Source organism: Alligator mississippiensis, chromosome 1 (assembly GCF_030867095.1).
Source record: "Alligator mississippiensis isolate rAllMis1 chromosome 1, rAllMis1, whole genome shotgun sequence".
Classification (NCBI taxonomy): Eukaryota; Metazoa; Chordata; order Crocodylia; family Alligatoridae; genus Alligator; species Alligator mississippiensis.
In genome coordinates this window covers 443989188-444011858 of record NC_081824.1, presented here as the reverse complement: position 1 = coordinate 444011858, position 22671 = coordinate 443989188, and the positions used below count along the sequence as shown (strand labels likewise).

General features: G+C 44.9%; 1 protein-coding gene and 1 long non-coding RNA gene across 7 annotated transcripts in view; one reads left to right on the top strand and one right to left on the bottom strand.

The window, feature by feature from the left end:
• Positions 1-22671, top strand: part of CNTN5 (contactin 5) — a 1172720-nt gene that overhangs the window by 612166 nt on the left and 537883 nt on the right. The gene's annotated exons all lie outside the window — the stretch shown is intronic.
• LOC109281858 (uncharacterized) lies at positions 409-6011 on the bottom strand. The gene is made up of 3 exons (XR_002088649.2): positions 5740-6011; positions 4585-4824; positions 409-2607 (listed from the first exon to the last, which is right to left on the bottom strand). It is a non-coding gene; the product is annotated as an uncharacterized LOC109281858 (long non-coding RNA).

Genomic DNA, 22671 nt, shown 5'->3' with positions numbered 1-22671 from the left:
TAGGTAATCATTATACTTTCTCCCCTCTCCCATTGCAAATCATAGAGTAAATATAGAGGTGTTCTCACCTTTCAATGTTGGAACATTGTTGTTCCCATTTCACAAATGTTGGTTAAATGGCTTTGTAACCAAAGCTGTGCAGGAAAGAAGTGTGTCAGACTTACGAGCACTCTTCTAACTGCCAGGATATTCTTCAGTCTATGCCAAGACTGTGCTCTTGTGTCAAATGTATGAATAAACAATATAGTGACCAAAATCACAAAGCAAGCAGAATCTGCTGCAATATTTTAACAGTTCTCTTTCTTGGAACAGGCCCTTTACACTTATATATTGAACTAAAATGTTGACTTGTCAGCTGGAAGGAATCAGAACTCATGGCAGAGGTGATATCTTTTATTAGACCAACTAGATATTTTCAAAACAGTTCCTTTATTTGCAATCTTTTGGGCATACTCACCCTTCTTCAGGCATAGGAAAATGCAAAGATTGTAAAATTTCTCCTAGGTAGAAATGAAATCTCATATTTCACAGGAGAGCTGAAGGTGTTGTAAAATCTCCTGGTTGGAATGGTTAATTTTGTGCAGATTTGGCTCAAATAAAAGTTTTAAAAGTCTTTCTATTTCAAAGTTGTGCAGTGGCAAGCAGGATGTAGAATTTTGTTTCCTTCTGGTTATGATGTTTCTTATTTCACTGGAGAGTGGGGAGATGGGATGCTCTCCAGGGCAAGGAATTTCTTTTGTGTTGAGGTGCCTCTGAGCTCTGTGAGACTGCAGATTTATCTCCAACAACAGGCAGGAGCAAAGTGTCAGCTTTCAGGTTTCCAGGTGATAGATTTTGCTTTTTTCTTTTAAAATTATGAAAATTTCATTTAAAAAATGGCTAAATTCGATATCTACCATGTTTCAGGGATGCAAGTCTACAGGCAAAAGGAATCAAAACTCATGACAGAGTAATCTTTTATTAGATCAACTTAGATATTTGCAAAAAAATATTCTTTATTTGCAAGCTTCTGGGTGCACACACTCTTCTTCAGGCATACAAAAGTGCTGTTGTGCCAACCTGTAGCCCAACAAGAAGCAAGGGAGAGTTTCCATTTTTATATAGAAAAATCATAGGGACTAGGGTCACAGGGTAACAGGCCAAAGGGAGGGAGCAGGTAAAAGGTAAAGAAACATCAACACTGTGGTAACATTTACTCATCACCTTAATGGGGGCTGGGGTGATGCATGGTTGACAGCCCAGAGATCACAAGTTTGAGGCTACAGCAGCAGTGCTCATGGCATGACCTGTCAGATTGCAATGAAATCAGTGAATTCTGCTAAATACCTTGTCACACATGAACACACAAAAGGAGGGAAGCACCTTAATTCCACCCCCTTCCCCAGGACGCACTCCTCAAGGTTTCCCCAAAAAGCCTTTAGTTTATAGAGCACTCAAACAGCAACCTGTAGCTGCCCCCAAATCTAAGTCCAGCTCCTTCAGTCCACAGTCCTGGATTTCCGAGCTAGAATTGGTGATGCATAAGGGATGCACGTGCGCCCCCTGAGATTGGCTGCGCACCCCCTGGAAGCGCCAGCTGCAAAACTGGAAGTGTGGACGGAAGTGCACTTCCCCTCGCCAGTTTCACCGCTGGTGGTTCCACGCTTGGTGATCAGTTGTAGGGAACCCCCCCCAGGGTTGGCAATTGGCCGTGAGGGCCCCCCTGTCAGCAACCTGGTGCCCCCCAGACTTGGAAGTCACCAGTCGCCCATGCAAGCTAGTGAAATCTCCAGCTCCATTGAGCACTCCTCTGCATAGGTCTGACTAGGTTCCATGTTCAGGCTCGTCCCTGTCCCCAGCCTCAAACTTACTTCTCCTTTTTCCCTGCCCCCCCAGCACCTGGGGGATTTTGGGAGTTGTAGTCCAAATTAACAGTCAGCAAAGCTCTGCAGATTGCCCCCCCTGGTTCCTCCTGCTGTTACACACATTACAATCACATTACAGTAGCACTTAATAGTGCTAGTGACTTGGCCCTATCATTTGAATAGTCATGTTCAAAAAGATTTATTTACATTTTGCACTTTAACATGTCTTTTTTTTTTTTTTTATATAAAGTGAAAAGGATTTTGACTGAACTATTAACGCATCTCAGCATTTCTCAAAAAACAGGATATTCTTCCAGGAAAGCCTATTTTGGAGGGATATGGGCTTTTCCTTTGAGGAAGGATAAAGACTTCACTTGAAAGATGACTCTGTGTTATGTTTGCAGAAGGAGGTCTAATTTTAGGCAGCATAAATGGTACATCTTTCTCCTTCTGATCTGTATTAACCTTAGTTTGTGTTCTTACATAAATGCTGTGGTATCTTCATGAGCCTAGTGGTGTGTCAAAAGCTCTTTATATTGTACAGGAACCTACACACAGAACTATTTACAGTAAGAGGGAAAAGTTTTTGCTACTGTCCTTGCAAGGGTCTTATGGCTGGCTTATTCCTAGGCTGCCACCCAGAAGTTTGTATTGGCTTCATGCAGCCTGTCTCCTGAGCTGCATCACTTCTTGGACATTCAATACATTTAGAAGGACTTATTCTATGTCACAGTTGCCACGTTCCACTTCAAAGGTGGTTACCCTGCAACAGTTGGAGAAAAATAAAATACTCCTGTTTATATGATTTATGTTTGGAAACTTCTAGAATGAGAAGTGCTTTATAAAGAATATGGTTATGATATAGGAATATATTTTTCAATATAACTTGGAGAACTGGTTCGGGTAAAATATAAATAAGCCTGCTTCACTGAACTTGGCTCCTGCTTAGCTGACATGATGATAATGAATTAGCATAAGAGTGACATGTTCTACAGTTGAGTGATCTCAAAGAGTGTAGGATGTGCAGACTTGTGCAAAATGAGCACAATGTATCTTCCAGTGTTCAGAACTAAATACTAATCATTTGCAGGCAACATGCTACTATACTAAGTGATTTGTGCGTCTGTCTAAATTCTTATAGGCACTCCCACACTATAGCATTTGGATACAAACAGATGTAATTTTTGTTGTGGTATCAGCTGTGTTGAGACCTATCCTAGCTATGTCACAGCACAACTGATCAAAATGATCAACAGAAATAAATATCTTGAGGAACACTGCCCCACCTGGCTGGGCCACTATTGCTCCTGGGACTTCTTGGTCTCAATCAGAGTGCTGACCCCATTATAAGGTGCATATCTGCCATGACCTGACCCTTGAAATGCACTCCGTAGGGAACCCATGGAGGTTCCCCTGCTTGCGATGCATGTCCCGGGTTAAGCCATGTCAGTATGAAATGCATGCTCTGGGCCAGGGGTGCGGCAACATAACGCATCTTCAAGCACACCCTGTGAATTTCCTGATGTGCAGAATAAGCAAACAGATGTCCTCCCCTATAAGGTCACAAACTGGGTGCATCTATACCTGCCATTAAAGTGTTGTGATAAACTCTGGTGCAGTTTGTTTGTGTGTGTGTCAGTCCCAGAGAGGTTGTGTACAGTTTGCATCAGAATGTATCACAGCACCTTAATGGCATTAATGGCATGTGTAGATGCTCAAACTGCTGCAGTCCAGGGCTCACATACAGATGCTGCACCCAGGACCACAGCAATTTCAACAGCTTCAGGCTGGCCAGGGACCTAGGGGTCAGCCCTGAGCTCTGCCAGAAATGGGTAGGTGGTGGAGAGGCTGGCTGGGGCATAACAGTGCCCCAGCATACAGAGCCTTTTGGCTCAGCAGCAAGAAGGAGTCTGGTCTCCTGCTGCCTGGGGTGACTGGGAGCAATGTATACTTGGGTCAACATTTACATGTGCATTTAGGTGCAATTATTTTTGTCTAAACAGTTCCCCAACAGTACTATCTTATGACAGTGAAAATTAGTTTGCTACAGTCTAATAGCATCGCATGTGTAAACTGTGTCACTTTACATTGCAGCAAATTAGTCTACTGTGCAGTTAAGTACACGTGTAGATGCACTCCCAGTGACTAGGATTGGTCATGCAAACATTGTTGGGCAGTTGGAGCATGACATGGGGCTGGGACATCTGTTCACTTACAATTTGTGCTGCCATAAAAACGTTTATGGTGGCACAAGGGCAACTTCTGTTTGTACCCTTTGAGCACTTCATGGGTGCGTTTACATATGCCACTATGGTGGCTGTTGTTACTGTGCTGTCATTTAGTACTTCCTTTTGGAACTACTAAATGATGGCACAGTAACAGCCAATATTGCACCATGCGTGTGGCACATGGTTATTTTTAGCTGCTACATTGCTGTAGCAACACGCTATACTGAGGGAGCACGTTGCTACAGCAACATTGCTACAGCTTCACAGTTTTTGGCCACAGATGCTACATCACCATAGCACATTGCTACAGCAACGTGGCATCATGTGTAGATGCCGCCCCAGAGTAAGCGTCTACTTCTTTCATCCTTTCTATCTTGAGAGAAAAAAAGGTGAGGAGAGGGGCTTGTTTGTAGAATATGTGTGTTGGGCAATTATTAGTGTACATGTGAAACATTTATTAAAGGAAAACTAAGTTGAAAAAATGAGGCTAGTATAATGCTCGTACATCTTACCTCTTGCCTGTGTGACTTCTTAGGTCCCTCTCTTTTGAAAATTCTGCCTGAGAGGTACAAATATGCCAGCATCTCCTTCTTGAGGCAGGCCTTATGAAAAACTTGAGCCAGAGTTAGTGTAAAGCATCATTGTTTCACTGAGATCGCTGAGGTCAATCTCATTTTACACCATCTGAGGATCCATCTCCTGGTTTGCTGGGACATGCTAGGACCCCATTCCATTCATGCTCTGGTATGTGCCTACAACACAACACATTATTTTGGTATGTAAAACACAAATGTCATTGGTTCTTTCTGTGTTAAGCCCACCAGCAAAATATGAGATATACTTTGAGATTGTCTCCAGCACAAACACATCTTAGCTAGTACTATGATACATAAAATGACTTTTTACACTTACTTTAAGAACACAAAGAAAATACTCAAATATCCTGTGTGAAGTTGCTCACTTCCCCTTCCCAGACTTCAGTATTAGCCTACTGTCTACTACTAAAGAAATCAACAGTAATATACTTGTCTTCTCAGAAAATTATGACTTATCATTTGCATCTATACACAAACATAGCCTTCAGTAGCCACTTCAGTAAAACACCAACAAATGATAATGCTCATAGTGCATATAGCAGATTATACTATGAGCATTATACAGTTGTGTGAACACACACACACAGCCACAGAGCATATAGTATATAGTCACTATGTCTATCATAGTATTGCTAGAGATGGAAAAAACAAAAAACACATAGACAAGGATATTCTTGACATCTAGACTGAATGAGTTTTCAGTTGGTCTATACCCCATCCTGGTTGGAAAAATAATAAAGGATGATAAGATTTTATATGATTTCAATGCTTTAAATTAAGTTGCTTAATGAATTACAAACAACTGTTTTAGTGATTTCCAGCAAGTGTATACTAGAATAGCATATACTCCCCTAATTTTAAACCATCATGGAATACTTTTTACAATTTTCTAATTTACTTTCTAACTTTTCTTAAAAGGGTTTTTATGTGTTTTTCATGCATTATTAAATTAAATGCTCCATTTTAAAAAGTGCACCATTTTTATGTGGAATCCTTATTTTAAAATAAAAGGGTGAAATCATTGTTCTAAAGTAAAGAGAATTTTAGGAGTTGATTAATCATTGTACTTACATAGGCAGAGTTTTCTGTTAGTAGATGGTTCTTTTAATCTAAGAAAACAAGCCTTAATAAAATTCCTCAGCTGGGAGAAGCAGCCAGATAAATCCAGACTTATATATAAGGGTGTAAAATTTTAGCAGTAAGGGCAATTAAACAAAGGGAACCTTGTCTAAAGATGTTGTAGAGTCTCTTGTTTGAAGTCTTTGAATCAAGTCCAGATTTCTTTAATGATGTACTGGTTCAAATAGAAGTCAACACAGAAATAATTGGATGAAGTTCTTTGACATAGGTTATGTAGCAGTCAGACTAGGCAATAATAATGGTTTCCTCTGCACTTCAAAATCCATCAAATCCATGAAATGTAAATGGGTTAAACCACATGATGCAGGGGGATTTTTAAAGGCACAAATGGATGGATGAATTTACTAATGTTCTTTGTGCTTTTGAAAATCTCATTCATAACTTTTATCTTGCTCAGTGTAACAGCTTGGAGTCCTTAGGGTCGCTGTGATCTCCCCTGAGGCCCCTTTACTGTGCTAAGCTGGCCTAAAGGGCACCCTCAATTCTCGCCCACCATGTCTTTGATGGAAAATGTATGATATGGAGGCTGCCTTTCCATCATCTTAAACACAGTTTCTTGCTGTACACCGGCCCCAGGGCTCCTGAATCCCTTGTGGGCCCTGTTCTATAATGGGTGTTTCGGGGCACCCAAGCCTTATGGGCTATGCGTGGCTCCAACAACCCCTTTACCACACCCCAAGCCTCGCAGATGGAACTGACGTTGTTCGGTCTGGGCCATTTTAATTTGGTCTCCTTGTCCTCCCTGGGCTCTCCGCAGCCCTGTCTCTCTCTGCGCCCTCTCTAGCTCTGGGTCCCCACGCTACTGTGGGTCCCTAATGAGGCCTCCTCCATCCCCTAATAGCCTCACCCAAGCCACCAGTGTCAAACAGCAAGCAAAAAAAACACAAGCCCCTGGGCTATAACATAAATTCTAGCCACCCAGCTATAACATTATTCCAGCCACCCCAGGGTTGCTCCATCCTTTACCAGTCTCAGGGCTGTACCTGCAGTCAGGCCTTTCAACCCTGCTTGCTCTGGGAGAGCTCCTTCCCCCTTGGCTGCTGTCAGACAACTCCCCTCCTGGCCTCAGGCCTGGGACTTATATGGGAGCCTAGCCCTGCCCCTTCCGGTCAGCTGACCAGGTGCAGGTACAGCCACTTCCCTCATTAACCGGTTGTCCCGACAACCTGCACCTGGGTTCTTATCACTGCTCTCCAAGTAGCAGGTACCTTAGTGCCCTGCTACACTCATTAACTTTAAAATGGCAAGAATGAGATTGGCCACAAACAACTTTGAGCAGGAACTCATTTGACAAATTGGAACTCAACTCTCCACAGTGGGGATGTCAAACTCAACCCATGTACCAGGCCAGATCTGGACCACAGGGCAAGAGGCCATGCGAGAAGCTATGTATAACCAGAGACAGTGCAAACAGCTGGGCACGTGGTGACAGGCCAAGTAGGCCATATAGTTGATGCCCCTGCTCCACAGCATTTCAGGCCAGTTGCTAAGATACCAAGTGTTCCTGTCCCCCCATCTTCTGTCATCTAAGGCTGAATCTACAATGCAAAGTGTGACACACCCTTACCTGGGATTTGGTCAGATGCACCTTTGAGACACTCTTACAGTTCTCACACCCTCAGGGGTGCTCTGCAGCCCCAAACCCTTGTGTGTCATCTGCTGCTGAGTACAGACTGAGATGCTCCTAAGGTCACTTTCCTGACTTATGGCGCCTCAGCTTTACCTGAGTTACCTATGTCTTTGCAGCTCTTATTAGAGGAAATTATGCCAACTACAAGAATCACACTCTTACTCAGCCATGGGCTCAGAAATTTTAGATTCCTGCCCCACACTGCTCCCCCTCCCACCCCCACCCCTGGGAAAGGAGGCCTGCTTATATGTGCACTGAAATTGCACTTGTCCTTGAAAATAAGTTATAGAAGATAACAAAAAGATGTATTATAACAACAAGAGCAATCATAACGAATCATAACAATATTGAGCTAGATAGAGATAAAAATAAACAAACAAAGGAAAATATCAGAGTGATCATTTGATCTTATCCTTGCATCTAAGCCCTAAACTATACAAATGCAGCTTCTCCTTTGCTTACCAGGTTCCAAAGAGCTGCTGCCTCTGACCATCTTGCCAGGATGCCCTGCAACTTTTCCTGATAGCATATTATACCCAGACTGCTGCCTGAGGGCCTAAAGTTATTCCCTACACCCAAGAAAACTGAAGACAAATGCTTTTTACCATGGCAAGGCTTAAATATGGTTTCTTATCTAGCCATTTACATATATTATCAATTTGATTCTTAGGGGAGCTCATACTATGCATAAAACTTCCTGCTCCTCAGTGGCATATCTAGTTGAAACCCAGAGAATATTTACATCCAATTATGCATAATGATAGCTAATGCAACATCCTAAGGAATCTGTCTCTCCCTTAATTTTCCAACTGTGAGTAATGTCCTTCCCTGAATAGCAAGAATAACCAGGTGTCATTCTTGCCACAGGCCTCCTTTTAAAATGTAAATTTGTCAATGTCCAGAAAGGACTGGCACATGCCTGGCCATTAATTATACCCATGTTGGATGCCAATTCTCAGACAATACTTCTCTCAGTCATTTAGACTTTGACCTGCTCTCAAGTACAAAATCCATTGTTTAAGGAGCAACCCCTACGAATGATTATCATTTTAGGCATTTCTGGTCCTCCTATATCATATAAGGAATGTATTTATATCAAATCATAGAATCATAGAAAATTAGGACTGAAAGGGACCTCAGAAAGTCATTTAGCCCAACCACCTGCTCAAAGCAGGGCCAGACCCAACTAGATCATCTCAGTATAGCCATTAAAAGAAAAATGTTTCAGATTAAACTGCAGAATTTATTTTCTTCTCAGTTTTCTTTTATTTTCTTTATTATCCAGTTCTTGTAATTGGAGATCAATCTTTCCAAATAGTTTGATTGATTTTCCATGATTGATCTTCTCTGAAAAAAGATAAAAATGATCTGTAAAGCTTTTACTTGGCTTTTCACTGCATTTTCCTTATTAAGTGTTTATATTGGCAGACTGTAAATGAATGCTCTTGCTTGAACAATGGATTCCAGAATGGACTCCTGCTGAGTATGGTTTATAGGACTTTTTATTTAATGTAAAATGCTAATTGCAAAATTATTAAAATAAAATAGAGAAATACTCATTTAACACGTTAAATAATGTCACACTAAAAAGCCATGGGGAAAATAGCCATGGGCAAAATGTTGGTGTAAATGTACAGACCTCTGATGACAGTGGAATTTTAATTGTTTATACCAGTACACTGCTTGTCCTGTCATAAATTCAGTAAGAAAATTATTTCCTGTGAAAGAAGTACTAAATATTGGAATAGAAAATGTGGAAAGAGAGTTTATACACTAACATATCTGGTGGAAAAATACATATCTGGATTGCTCAGTACCTTGGGATAATATCCTAGAACATAAGTATTTGCTTGGGACCAAATTCTCCTGTCTTAGGGCTTCTTTATTTCCCTTATTTGCAGAAAACTGTCATAAGGATGGCTGAGTTGGGCATAGAAGTATCTAAGAGGAGCTTTGTGTGATATGATGTTCCATATTGCAATCCCCCAGTTCCTGTGGCCAGTAAAGAGAAATGAAATGTATGGCTAAAAATTCCATAAAAATAAAAAATTGTAGGGTGGTCAGGTCCTTGCCTTTATGTATGTGCACATGTACTCATTTGAGCAATGCAGTTTGCACATAGATGCAGAGCTGTACCAGGTACTGATGAGAGACAGCTATGACTTTGTTCTTATAATGACACTGGGATTATTTGCAGCAGATCCTATGCAATATGAGTAAAGGTCTTGCAGAATCTGGCTCTATAATTACTCCCATATTATCCTGCTTGCTATTCATTGTGATCTGAACATAGGGATAAGTGGGCAATCAAGTCCAGTGTCCTGCATTAACAGGTAATCATTTAACCAAGAAATCCTCCAAATTAACACTTCAGATTCTCACAGCTACCAGGTACAATACCCAGAATACCAAGATAACCATATAACAAGCCATAGGGAAAAGCAGGTAAGATAAGGGTGCTCTCAGAGCCCTGGCACTGTAACAACAGGGAAGTAGTTGGTTAATATGTACTCAGAAAACCTGCAGAAAAGATCATCTTCCACACAAGGCAAAAGAGTGCATGCCAGTCTGATTTAAGGGAAGACTTCCTTCCTGACCCCAAATTTGGTGATCAGTCCAACTCTGAGCAAAACCCTCTAAATACAGGCAGGAGCACACCAGAGTCAAAAGCTGCTATCCATAGGTGTGACCAACATCACAGTGCTTCAGAGAGGGTGAACAAAAGAGTAGATTGCATGAGGGGCAGGGTGTAGGTGGAGAATTCCCTCTTGGCCCCAACTTGTGATGTAAAAAACCATCAGATTGCTAGATATCTTTTACATTCAACCTGAGGCCTACACATGAATTTCTCACATGACAGTTGTTGAGCCAGAACTCCATTCTATTGCCACATCCCTTAGAATCAAAAATGTTATGTGTTGTAAATTTTTTTTTGAGAAAAGCACAAAATATAGATTGATAAATTTTTGATTCTATGGTGACATTTTATTATACAAATGGAAGGTTTCCCATTGTGTTTGTAACTAAATCCATTAAATATCCTAATGCATGCAAATTAGTTTCTATTAATTATGTAAGTGACATAAATACAAACAATAGCAACTCTTTAACAGTTATAGCATGAATGTTTTAGAAGATAGTTTATACATAGTTTCCCTTGCTTACAATCCTTAACATGGTGAGTAGCAACCACTATATAATTGTTTTCATGCTGCAATGGTATAGAGGAATGCCCTGATAATAATTCTGTAAATTATCATTTTTATTTTCCCCCAAGAGTTGTATAAATATACAGAGCCACTTTTTGTTTTGTTTTTGTTTTGTTTTGTCTAATAAAAGGGAATGTGTACATATAAGGGAAGGGAAGTCAAAGGCATTAAGGGCATGAGAGCAACTTTGAAAGACCATGTTTCATGGACACTGCATAATCATATGGCTTCAATTGGGAAATACATAGTAAGCAAAGCATTGATCAAAAACCTATTCTGCACAGTAGGGGAGAACAACAAAGTGTACAAAACACCATCATTCCTATATTTTTGGGCTCCTTGCAGGGCTAACTAAAAGATGGGTTGACAGAGGTAGCTATTTAGCAGTTAGAGGCTATTATCCCTGTTGTAACTACTCTTATATTGGCATTATCTCATAAATATATATAATCAAATTCAGAGATTAGTATTAGAATTAAACAGTAGTGTTTTTCCTATAAGACAGAGCTGTATTTATTTTTGTTCTAAAAGTTTAACTCACCCACACTGCATAGATACTATAGTTAGACTGACAATGCTATAGTTTAAGATAATGTTTTTTAAATGCCTTCAGGATAACATTCCTTTACTGCTGAGCAAGATTTCAGGACCCCTGTCAAAGTCTTTTTTTAAAATGCAATTTAATTCATTTTCTTTAACACTATGTCTGTTTTTTTTCATAGCTGAAGTAGGAGATGAAGTATTCTGGATGAGCTTTCTTAACCAGTTTAGAGAGTAGTATTGACCCTATCTGTCTTTGAGCCAAAGTACCTCACCATGCATTTGTCCTTCCAGAATAGGAGAGATTGACTTTGATTAGTAGATGTTTAGAATTGTAAATCCAAAAAAGCTGACAAAGCCGGTAGGGAAATACGTAGTGCCCGAGCAAGGGACTAACAATAGAAGGATGGGGGTGAGGAGGGGAACGCAACTAGGTTACGGGTGATACAATGTTATCCAACTAAGCCTGGGGGTAGGGGGAGGGGGAAGGGGAGGGAGGGGGTTCACGATGCTGAGAGAAAAAGAAGATAGATGCACACAAACCCGTTACAATGGTCCGCAATGGTGGAAGAAGTGGGCTGAAGAAAAAGTGTCTCAGTCCATATACAGTCTCATCGCGGGGGTCCTCTTTGGGTGGAGCAGGGTTGTCCACTGCTGAAGAATCCTCTCAAAGTGAAGGTCTGTCTGGTGCAGGGGGAGGGGGGTTTCAGGCGGTCCCCTCTGGGTCCAGTCCGGCGGCTGTTCTTCTGGTGGAGTCCGTGTACTGGCGGTGGCCCGTGATGTGTTCAACGTAGATGTCACGGGACCAATGGATGGTGTCGGACACCATGAGGCAGTGCATGAGCTTGGCGTAATGGTGGGGCTCGGTCCTTGGGCCCTCACTGTTCAATTTATTTATCAGTGATTTGGACGACGGGGTGAAAAGCAACCTGTTCAAATTTGCTGATGATACAAAAATTTGGGGTGAGGTGGGCATGCTAGTAGGGAGGGAAAGACTGCAGAAAGATAGGTTGCAAGAGTGGGCTAACAAAAACAGGATGTGTTTCAATACAGACAAGTGCAGGGTGCTGCACTTGTACAGTAGTAACTGGCAGCACACTTATATGATGGGAAACTCCCTTCTTGAGAGCACAGAGGCAGAAAGGGATCTTGGAGTCATCATTGACTCCAAGATGAACATGGGCCGACAATGCAAGGTCACGGTCGGCAGGGCTAACCGGACCTTATCGTGCATCCACAGGTGCATCTCAAGTAGGGCCAAGGAGGTGATCCTCCCCCTCTATGCGACACTGGTCAGGCCACAGCTGGAGTACTGTGTCCAGTTCTGGGCACCCCACTTCAAGAGGGATGTGGACAACATTGAGAGGGTCCAGAGGAGGGCCACCCACATGATCAGGGACAACAGGGCAGACCCTACAATGAGAGGCTATGGGACCTGAACCTGGTCAGCCTTCACAAGAGAAGGCTGAGGGGGGACCTGGTGACCGTCTATAAACTCACTAGGGGGGACAAGAAGGGTTTGGGGGAGACCTTGTTTCCCCTAGCGCCCCCCGGGATAACAAGGAATAACGGCCACAAGTTGTTGGAGAGTAGGTTTAGATTAGACATCCGAAGGGACTACTTCACAGTTAGGGTGGCTAGGATCTGGAACCAACTTCCAAGGGAAGTGGTGCTGGCTCCTACCCTGGGGGTCTTTAAGAAGCAGCTTGATGCCTACCTGGCTGGGGTCACTTGAGCCCAGTTTCTCTCCTGCCCAGGCAGGGGGTCAGACTTGAAGATCTACAAGGTCCCTTCCAACCTTACTTCTATGATTCTATGATTCATGCTTAGTGGGTTCCAGGGATTGGCGGAGGCCCTTTTCTGCAGTTCATGACCAGGAGTTTCTTCCTTTGCAGCTTGCTGGACCAGCCTCCAGTCATAGCCTGCTCATGGTCCACCTCTTAGCAACACCTTTCTCCCCTCTTTCTGGTTGTGGCCTTGACTTATGTCTCTTCCAGGCCCCTTTCTGGTCAGGTGACTCCACAGAGTTGGCTGCAGGTTCCCTCTAATTAGACTCACTAACTAGTCTCCATGGCAGCCCACCTGTAGCAGTGGTTTGTCTCCCCTACAGGGTTTCAGGCTGCAATCCTACTGGGTGTGTCTACGTATGCATTTGATGCAGGAACAGTTTACTTGTGAGTAAACTGCTCACAAGGGCAGGTGTCTACATATGGAGAGAAGCAGAAGAAGATTTGCTGCTAATGGCAGCAAACTGTTCCCACTTTCTGAGGCTCTGCAATGGACCCCTGCCACAACACCAGGTCAGGAGACAGCTGCCTCCTGGGCAGGGCTGGGACATTGCACTCTGCCTGCTGCTTGGGCAGGGACATGGGCAACTGGTGCCACCTGAGTCAGGGGGAGCATGTGCCCCATCAGCGGCCAGTCACTGACCAGCGGGGTCTCCCCACAGCCGATCACGCTGACCGGGGAGGTCCCCTGTGGCTGATATCACAAACCAGGGTGGGGGGAGGGGTCTCCCCACGGCTGATCTCACTGACTGGAAAGCACAAGTGGCGTTCCCAGAAGTGCCAGTGGTGCTTCACCTGGCACCCCCACTCGGTGCTCACAGGGCAGGCACCAGCACTTTCACCTTACCCCCCTGCCCATCGCCTAAGTGGGAATTCTGCCTATCAGGGGGTACACCAGCACTCTCAGGGGGTGCACGTGCACCCCTGTGCACTCCCTATGCATCACCACTGGGCAGGGACAATGTCCCTCTGCCCCAGCAACATGGAGATCCTGGCTCCAGCTCCCTCACTGGGGCCAGGGGACTTGGAAAGAGCTGAAGGGTATGGGCAGGTCTGCCTCTGGCCCATGACTGGCACAGTTCCCAGACCCTGCTCCACAATTGCAGGCAGGGGCTGGAGAACCCAATCCCTGCTCAGATCCACTATCATGGAGCTGAGTGGAGAGTAGGGTCCCCAGCCTGTTCCCCACTCAGATCTGTGATCATGGAGCTGGGCAGAGAACAGGATCCCCAGCCCGTGCCAGCAGGGGGCTCCCAGTGCCAGCTCCATGACTGTGGGACTGGCGTTGGGAGATGGCGAAGGAGAGGCTGGGAGATAATGAACCTAGGAAACCTTTCTCTGCCTGATTGAAGTTGAGGACAGGATCTTCACTTTCCCAAATTTCAAGTTCTAATCACCAGTCTATTGGCTACTCAGGGTTCTCTGTACAATTCCTCTTCTGGAGTTATTCTACTTTATATAAATAATTAAATACTCAACAAAACAAGGTCTTGAACCTGTGGTGCCTACATGTCTCTAGTGAATGCTAAGCTTCTGGTCTAGAGTCAGCTTTTCTTTCCAACCCAATGAATATTAATAAAAATAAAACATACCACAAGGAGAGATTTGAGCAGGAGTTAGGCAAAGTGAGGACTCAAATGTAGGTCTCTTATGTCCCAGGCAAACACCCAACTTATTAGTTACTCTTTTTTCTTTCGTTCCATCCCTGATCTCAGAATCATCCCTACAGAAGTTTCATCCAGACTGATATATTTCCATAAAAAAGTATTTGGTTTCAATTAATTATCCTTTTCTGCTGAAAGCTGTTTCATTGAAAAATTCTAGACCATCTCTTGTGACAAGGCCTTGAGCAATTTGCAATAGGAAGGCTAAATCATTTGTCAGTGAAATCCATAGCATCTTTCCTTGAATATTTCTCACAGAATGAACAGACCTTACATTTAAATAGCCCTCTTATTACTTCTGATGACAATCCCCAGAGTACATCTTTTCTACTATGAAGAAGAGAATTTCAGGAGTGGTGGGGTGTTTTTTTCCAAACTTAGTTTTAATTTTTTTCACTTATATATTTAAATTTTAATGCAATAGCAAGCTTCTTAACACTATGCACTTCATAACATCCAAAACTTGGCCTGCAGGAATAGCCTGGAAGAAGTAGGGGGTGCAGGGCACAAAAACCACAAGCACTGATTGCAGAGTTAACAGTTCTGCCAAAATGCAGCTAGGGGAGAACCCTGCAGATAAGCAAAGCACTGCTGCAATAGCTAGATGGTCACAGAAAGCTACCACGGAGTTAAGCCTGCAAGCCCAATTAAGGGAGATCTGTAGCCAACCCAGGGAAGTCACCTGCTCAGAAAGGGGTGGTGCTGGGGAGATATATCAACCCAGGGCTTGAACTATGGCAAGCAGACTGGCCCCAGAGCCTGCCAGGGAAGTAGCTTTGGATTGGGTGGCTGTAACTAGAGCAATTAGTTGAGATCCAGTCAATGTGCACGGTAGGTGGCTGAAGACTTACAAGAAGCCATGTCCCAGGATGAGAAGAGTTTGATTTTGCTGCCAGTGTGGCTAGGGTTTTCAGTAGAGCTAGATGGCTCAGTACCTGAACTGGGTAGAGATAGAGAGTCTGGATCTGCAAAACACAGGAGAAGGAGCCCTGCAGCAAGCTGGCTGTAGCTAACCTAGTACTTGGGGCCAGAGCGGAATGCTTGGTGAATAGGAAGTAGTGAGAACCCAGGGGTGAGGCTGTTTTGGTGTTTGGTTTCTTATGCTAAGGGATGGAAGGTTTTCCTTCTAAATCAGTAATGTGGTATCTCTTTTATTGATGTTTTACCCAGAAGGAGAGGTTTATGTTAGGCTGTTACTGATCATTTGAATTCTACTGGCAATTTGGGTGGAAGAACAAAGGGGTGGTTGGAGGTCCCAAGTGCCAGGGAGGCACTTAAAGGCTGAAATCTGATGGGACAGGGTAGAAGCTCCAGGGTGCCCAGGGGGTGGGTGGTTTTGAAGTCATGCAGGGGTGGGGCAAAACACAAACAGGAAGTGGCTGGGAGGGCCAGAGTCTAGACAGGGCCAGGGGCCCAGCACTCAAGAGGGATGGAGACACAGAGCCAGAGGTCCGTTGCTCAAAGTAGGGTGAAGACCAGGGCCAGGGGCTCATAGCCCAAGAGGAGTGAGGCCAGGGCCTAAGAGGGGTGGAGACAGGAGCAGGGTGCCCGGTGCCCATTGGGGCAGGATAAGGGCTGGGACCCCAAAGTCAGATCCAGCAGACTGAGCCTAGGCCAAAAGGGGACCAGTGAAAGCAAAGAGGTGGAGGCTGTGAAAGCTGAGGCTCCTAACAAAAATAAGATACCTGAGGTGACATGACATTAGATTGGGACCTAGTGCCCACCAAGGTAATTGATTCATAACACCTGCAAAACATGGGCATGGCTTTAGGGGAGGCTTAGAAGCTGTGACTAGCCTATTAGGCAAAAGGTGCCCTGAGGTGGGAGGCAGGCATATATGAATCAGGAAGGCTCACGTGATGCTAGAGCTTTTTAGGATCAGTGGGGTCTGAGAGGGACCTGCAAATATGAAGGCTGACTAAGACTCATGTTAGGACTGTAGGGCAGCCTCCCTTTTTTCTAAACCATATTTTTAGCAGGGTGTGGCAAGCGAGAATGAAGAGGGATATACACATAGAGCAAGAGTAGGGCAGGATTCACAAGCCACCAAAGGACATTGCAGCCGCCTCTAGAACCTGTCCCTGTGAAAACCCCTATATTACATCTTGTCTACCATCTCTCCCAAGTATACATATGGTCCAGTAAACACACCCCAGGGTATTATGCACAGAGAAATTCAAAATTATGCATAGAAAAATTCAAAAGTATGCTAAATTATTTACATTATTATTATTATTATTATTATTATTATTATTATTATTGTTACTAATTAAGTTAAATATAACACTATTTGAACCTTCTTTAGAATTATATACAGGTACTTGTGTGGGATGTGGTTGTGGGATAGGTATGGTTGGGAGTAGGTGTCAGATATGTGTGTATGGGGGTTTGCGAAGGTGTTGGGGTGAGGTTTGTGGAGAGTTTGTGAAAGGTTTTGGGGGGATGTGGGTGTGGGATTGTGGATGGGTGTAGGTATGGGAGTGTGTGGGTTTGTGGGGGAGTGTGTGGGGTTTGTGGGTGGGTGTAAGCTCTCCTACCACATTCCCCCCTGTGCCCAGCTCCCCTGCCACATGCCTCCCTGTGCACAGCCCCCCGGCACAGTCCCCACTGCCACACCCTCCTTTCCATGCACAGCCTCTGCTGCCACACCCCCCTCCCAGTCAGAACCCCCCCCCCAAAACTGGCAGGCCCTCTGGGTGCTCCTGGTTGCAGCCAGCAGAGTTCCCAGCAGTGTGTGGCTCTGGCAAATCCTAGGGGCTGCACATAGTGGCACAGAGTGAGTCTGATTTGGCCTGCTGGTAGGCACCTTCTGGCCAGACTGGGCTGGTTGTGTGCCAGCATATGGGGCTTCCGGTACTGCAGGCTGGAACCACGTACAGCCCCAGGCACTCAGCCACAGCCTCACGCTGCTGGGGGCTCTGCCTTTCCTGCGGTCCCACCACCAGCTACTACTGCTGGTGATGGGCGGTGAATCATGGTGTGTGGGGCATGAGACAGGGGCCACCCCTTCCCACTCACCAGTTACACTCCAGGGAATTATGTGATATTATGCAATTATGCACAGGCTTACATTTTATGTGCAAAATTATGTGGGCACATAATTGCATGATTCCCTGGGGTGTACATAAAAGAGATTACCAAAGAAACCTTGCTTCAGAGCTGTATTATCTTTTATGAGTAGACCCCCTAGTGTCTGTAAAGAGCTTTTCCTAGAACATAGTTGAGGCAGAGTGGCAGGGAAATGTGGAAAAACTTGTACTGAAATAAAGAGTTTCTCTGGTAAGGGATGCCAAGAGCACTAAATAGATTTTAGAAAATGCCTGTCTTTCTCTATCATTTCTTGAAATTGCGCAATTTGTAAGTCATATGATGATGTGTATGTTTGATCAACTCAGAAGCCAAAATGGTCATAATCACAGGTAACCTTGAAGGAATTTAGAGTGGATTGTAAGGTATACATTTTAACAATCTGCTGCAAATCTTGTCAAAAGGGACCGTATAGGAAAGGAATAGAAAATCTTATAACAAACAAAGGGAAGTGTATAAGCTTTTTTCCCTGCTAAAATTACTGTTCTATTGAATTTGAGTTGTCTTCAAAAGCCAGGAAGAGAATTATTTGTTCACCATTTTTTCTGTTGTGAGACCTTTGAACATTTACACAGCACATCGGTAAATTTCAGCATTGTGGTCAATACGCAAGATATTCCAACTTTAAAATTTTACCAACCCTTCCAGCACAAGGCTCTTTGCCCAAAGGTCAAACTATGCTTAAGAAAACCTCCAAACTCATGGGAGTTGCAGCTGTTTTTCCCTCTAAACCAGAAGCTGGCCTCCAAGTTTGGGGGTAGCAGCATCAGGCAGCACAAGATGTTTATTTTTTGCTGTGCTAGAACATGCTGATCAATAGCGTAATAGGATTTTTTGATTCCACAAGGAGCCAGTCACCAGGTTGCTTACATATATGACAGGACTCAAAGCACAACTGTAGATATAAATGTATTTCATTTGCTACCTTAATCTCAGCATTCTAGAAAATAATACCATTGAGTCTTAGCCCAGAACCATACTACGGTTTTATTAACAATGCTTATTTTCGGGGGAGTTTGGGGGGGGGGGGTGTTTAAGAAAGTTTTTTTTTTTTCATTTTTGCTGTTTTAATCTTCTCCTACTGTTAGCTCCAGTATTGCTGATGCTGGTAATGTATGGGAATCCTGGTATTGTCTGCTTAAAAATCACAAATTCTGTGATTAACCCCCCCCCCCCCACAATTCCCTGCCCCTCACCCCCCAACCACAGCCCCCTAAACCTGCTGGTGCCATTTCCTTTCCACCCCAGCCACCCACTCCCTCAGACCTACCAAAGAGGGGCCCCAGCTGCCAGGGCTATGGGGCCAGAGACTTGGTTCCATAGCCCCCTGCCCCCCACAGCAGTGCCTGAGCCCGAGCTGCCACCTACATGAGGCAGTGGTTTCTGCAGCAGAGTGGAGCATGGAGCTTGGATCCCCCTCCCCAACAGGTGGTATAGCAGGAGTGAAGCCCATGGTGGGGGCAGATGCAGGCTGCCCACTTTGGGCTGCCCTCCCTCCACAGCCTCCGTAGCCCAGAGGGAGGGACCCAGAACAGCAGGGCAGAGCAGGGCCAGGAAGGGAAGCTCTTTGCCAATGCTGGGATATTTGCACCACCATGGCAAGGTGCCCCCTGCCCACCTAGCAGCAGTGAAGGGCACAACTCCATACCACCACCCCTGCTGCTGCCGGGCCTTCAGGGGGTACCTTGCCATGGTGGTGCAGGGCTTGCAGCAGTGAAACTGGGCTTTCCTGCCCCACTATGCCCTGTGATGCTGGGTCCCACCCGCTAGGCTGTGGAGGCCCAGGGGGGAGGGCAGCACAGTGGGGAGCCCAAGCCCTCAGTGGCCAGCCTGCCCTTGCACCCCCATATTCTCTCCTGGAAGTATAAGCAATGTCAGGAAGCGAGTCCCCCCACCCCCCTGATGAGCCACCTGTGGCTCCACCCTGCTCCCCACCCAGGCCGTGTGGCCGCGCATTCCAGCCCTGGGCCCCATGCACTGGTCCACCTGGGCAGCAGCCGCAGCCCTAGCCCCAGCCCTGCCTAACTCTCTCCCTCCCTCCTACCCTCCCTCACTATGGAGACCTCAATCCCTGCCTCCCCCCACCAGACTTGCCTGTGGGGAGCTGCTCTCCAGGTTGCCTGGTGGCCATGGGCATGTGTATGCATGCACATGGTGCCCCCTGCTGATTGCTGTTCTCCTCCTCCCCCTCAGTCCCTTGCAGGCTGGAACTCTGCCAGCCTGCAAGGGGAAACCAATTGAATGAGCACCCTTGCTGCCATCTTGAAGCACGGGGTGCTGAATACATGTGACACTGTGGGTACTTTATTTAGAGCAGCTCTTGCAGGCCCTCTAATTAAAGTGCCTCCTCCACGCCCACCCCAGAGCACATGTAAAGGCTCTGTGAATTCTGCAAAGGACTTCCTGTTTACCAAGGTGAATTTCACTGAATAATAATGAACTCTTATGAAAGAAAATAATTTCTCTTCCAGCTTAACAGGAAGATTCAAAACTATCAGGATCAGGTCATTAGCTTTCAGTTTTGAAACTGTGCCTACTCTTTTGCTCTGACACTGAAGCACTCCAGGAAATGCTAAACTGCATGAATCTTGATAGAATCCTTTTCTCAGCAAAAGGTCCCACTTACATAGGACTTTTTTGCAGATCAAATCCTACGTGAAGCTGAAATCTAATGTGAGTAGTCAGAGACTATTAAACTGTCATTATTCTGTGGGGGAGTTTCTAGTAGTCAACCTGGTCCAAATCATATATAACCTGTCTGAAGCATTTCAGAAACATCCATCAACACTTAATTTAAGAAATCACCTTCATGCATCACCAAATATGGCCTTCAAGATTTTACCAGAAGGAATTTCTGCACACAATGACTCTTGCTATGAGTGCACCTCTACCCAGAATGGTCTTGGCACTTTTTGTAACCAGATAAAATAAGCATAACACTTCCTCTCAAAACCCTGCACAGCTGCTCCTTCCCTTTCTCTTTGGTGCTGTAGATTCAACAGTTGCACTTGCTGGTAACATATATATTAGTGAGGCAGGCAAAATGAAATAATAAAGGGACTGGAGAGAGACTGGTGTTTCTAGCAATGAAAAAACATTTCTAAAGTGAGGAAGCAACCGGCGTTGAATTGTCAGCACAATCATGGAGCCTTATTGCTAGCCCACTGAGGGATCTGAAGTTTCTTTTCATTTATCTCCCCAATACTTTTCCATTTTTTTCATGTAGTTTTTCATTGTCATGGGGTATGGGTGTTTGAATGACTTTCTGTGTGGTAAAAGAGCACAGTCTTTTTTGCAAGTCAGCTGCTCCGTGATTACTGCCTCTGTGCATCCTATTACCTCATAATAAATTAAAGTCAAATTGTGGTTACTTAGGTATCAACAAAAGAGGTATACGTTGTTGCAATTTATCTTCCACTTAGAAGTAAGAGTGTAAGAGTAAGAGCATGCATACAGGCAGTTACATAGAATCTGACCCATGGGAACATCCCTTTCACCCCATGTTAAATAGTTCATATTTCGAAATTTGTTTTCTTGTGCTTCCTCCTCTCTCTTTTTATATCTATCAGTTGTCTGTTGCGTTATACTTAACCTGTAAGGTCCTTGGGGCAAGATTTATCTTCCTGTTATGTGTTTGTATAATGCCCCCCATTCTTGGTCTGTGACTGTAACTTCTACAACACTTCTAGTGCCACTACTATTACTATTGAAAATACTAATATTTTCCCTGAAGACTTTCATAGATTGATAGATCCATAGATGTTAGGGTCGGAAGGGACCTCAATAGATCATCGAGTCCGACCCCCTGCATAAGCAGGAAAGAGTGCTGGGTCTAGATGACCCCAGCTAGATACTCATCTACCTCCTCTTGAAGACCCCCAGGGTAGGGGAGAGCACTACCTCCCTTGGAAACCCGTTCCAGACCTTGGCCACTCGAACTGTGAAGAAGTTCTTCCTAATGTCCAATCTAAATCTGCTCTCTGCTAGCTTGTGGCCATTGTTTCTTGTAACCCCTGGGGGCGCCTTGGTGAATAAATCCTCACCAATTCCCTTCTGTGCCCCCGTGATGAACTTATAGGCCGCCACAAGGTCGCCTCTCAACCTTCTCTTGCGGAGGCTGAAAAGGTCCAGTTTCTCTAGTCTGTCCTCGTAGGGCTTGGTCTGCAGGCCCTTGAGCATACGAGTGGCCCTTCTCTGGACCCTCTCCAGGTTATCCGCATCCTTCTTGAAGTGTGGCGGCCAGAATTGCACGCAGTACTCCAACTGCGGTCTGACCAGTGCCCTATAGAGGGGAAGTATCACCTCCCTGGACCTATTCGTCATGCATCTGCTGATGCACGATAAAGTGCCATTGGCTTTTTTGATGGCTTCGTCACACTGCCGGCTCATGTTCATCTTGGAGTCCACTAGGACTCCAAGATCCCTTTCCACCTCTGTGCCACCCAGCAGGTCATTCCCTAGGCTGTAGGTGTGCTGGACATTTTTCCTCCCTAGGTGCAGCACTTTGCATTTCTCCTTGTTGAACTGCATCCTGTTGTTTTCTGCCCACTTGTCCAACCTATCCAGGTCTGCCTGCAGCTGTTCCCTGCCCTCCGGCGTGTCCACTTCTCCCCATAGCTTTGTGTCATCTGCAAACTTGGACAGAGTACATTTGACTCCCTCGTCCAAGTCACTGATGAAGACATTAAAGAGTATCGGTCCAAGGACCGAGCCCTGCGGGACCCCACTGCCCACATCCTTCCAGGTTGAGACCGACCCATCCACCACGACTCTCTGGGTGCGGCCCTCTAGCCAATTCGCCACCCACCGGACTGTGTAGTCATCCACGTCACAGCCTCTTAACTTGTTCACCAGTATGGGGTGGGATACCGTATCGAAGGCCTTCCTGAAGTCTAAGTATACGACATCCACCCCTCCTCCTTTGTCCAGGCGTTTCGTAACCTGGT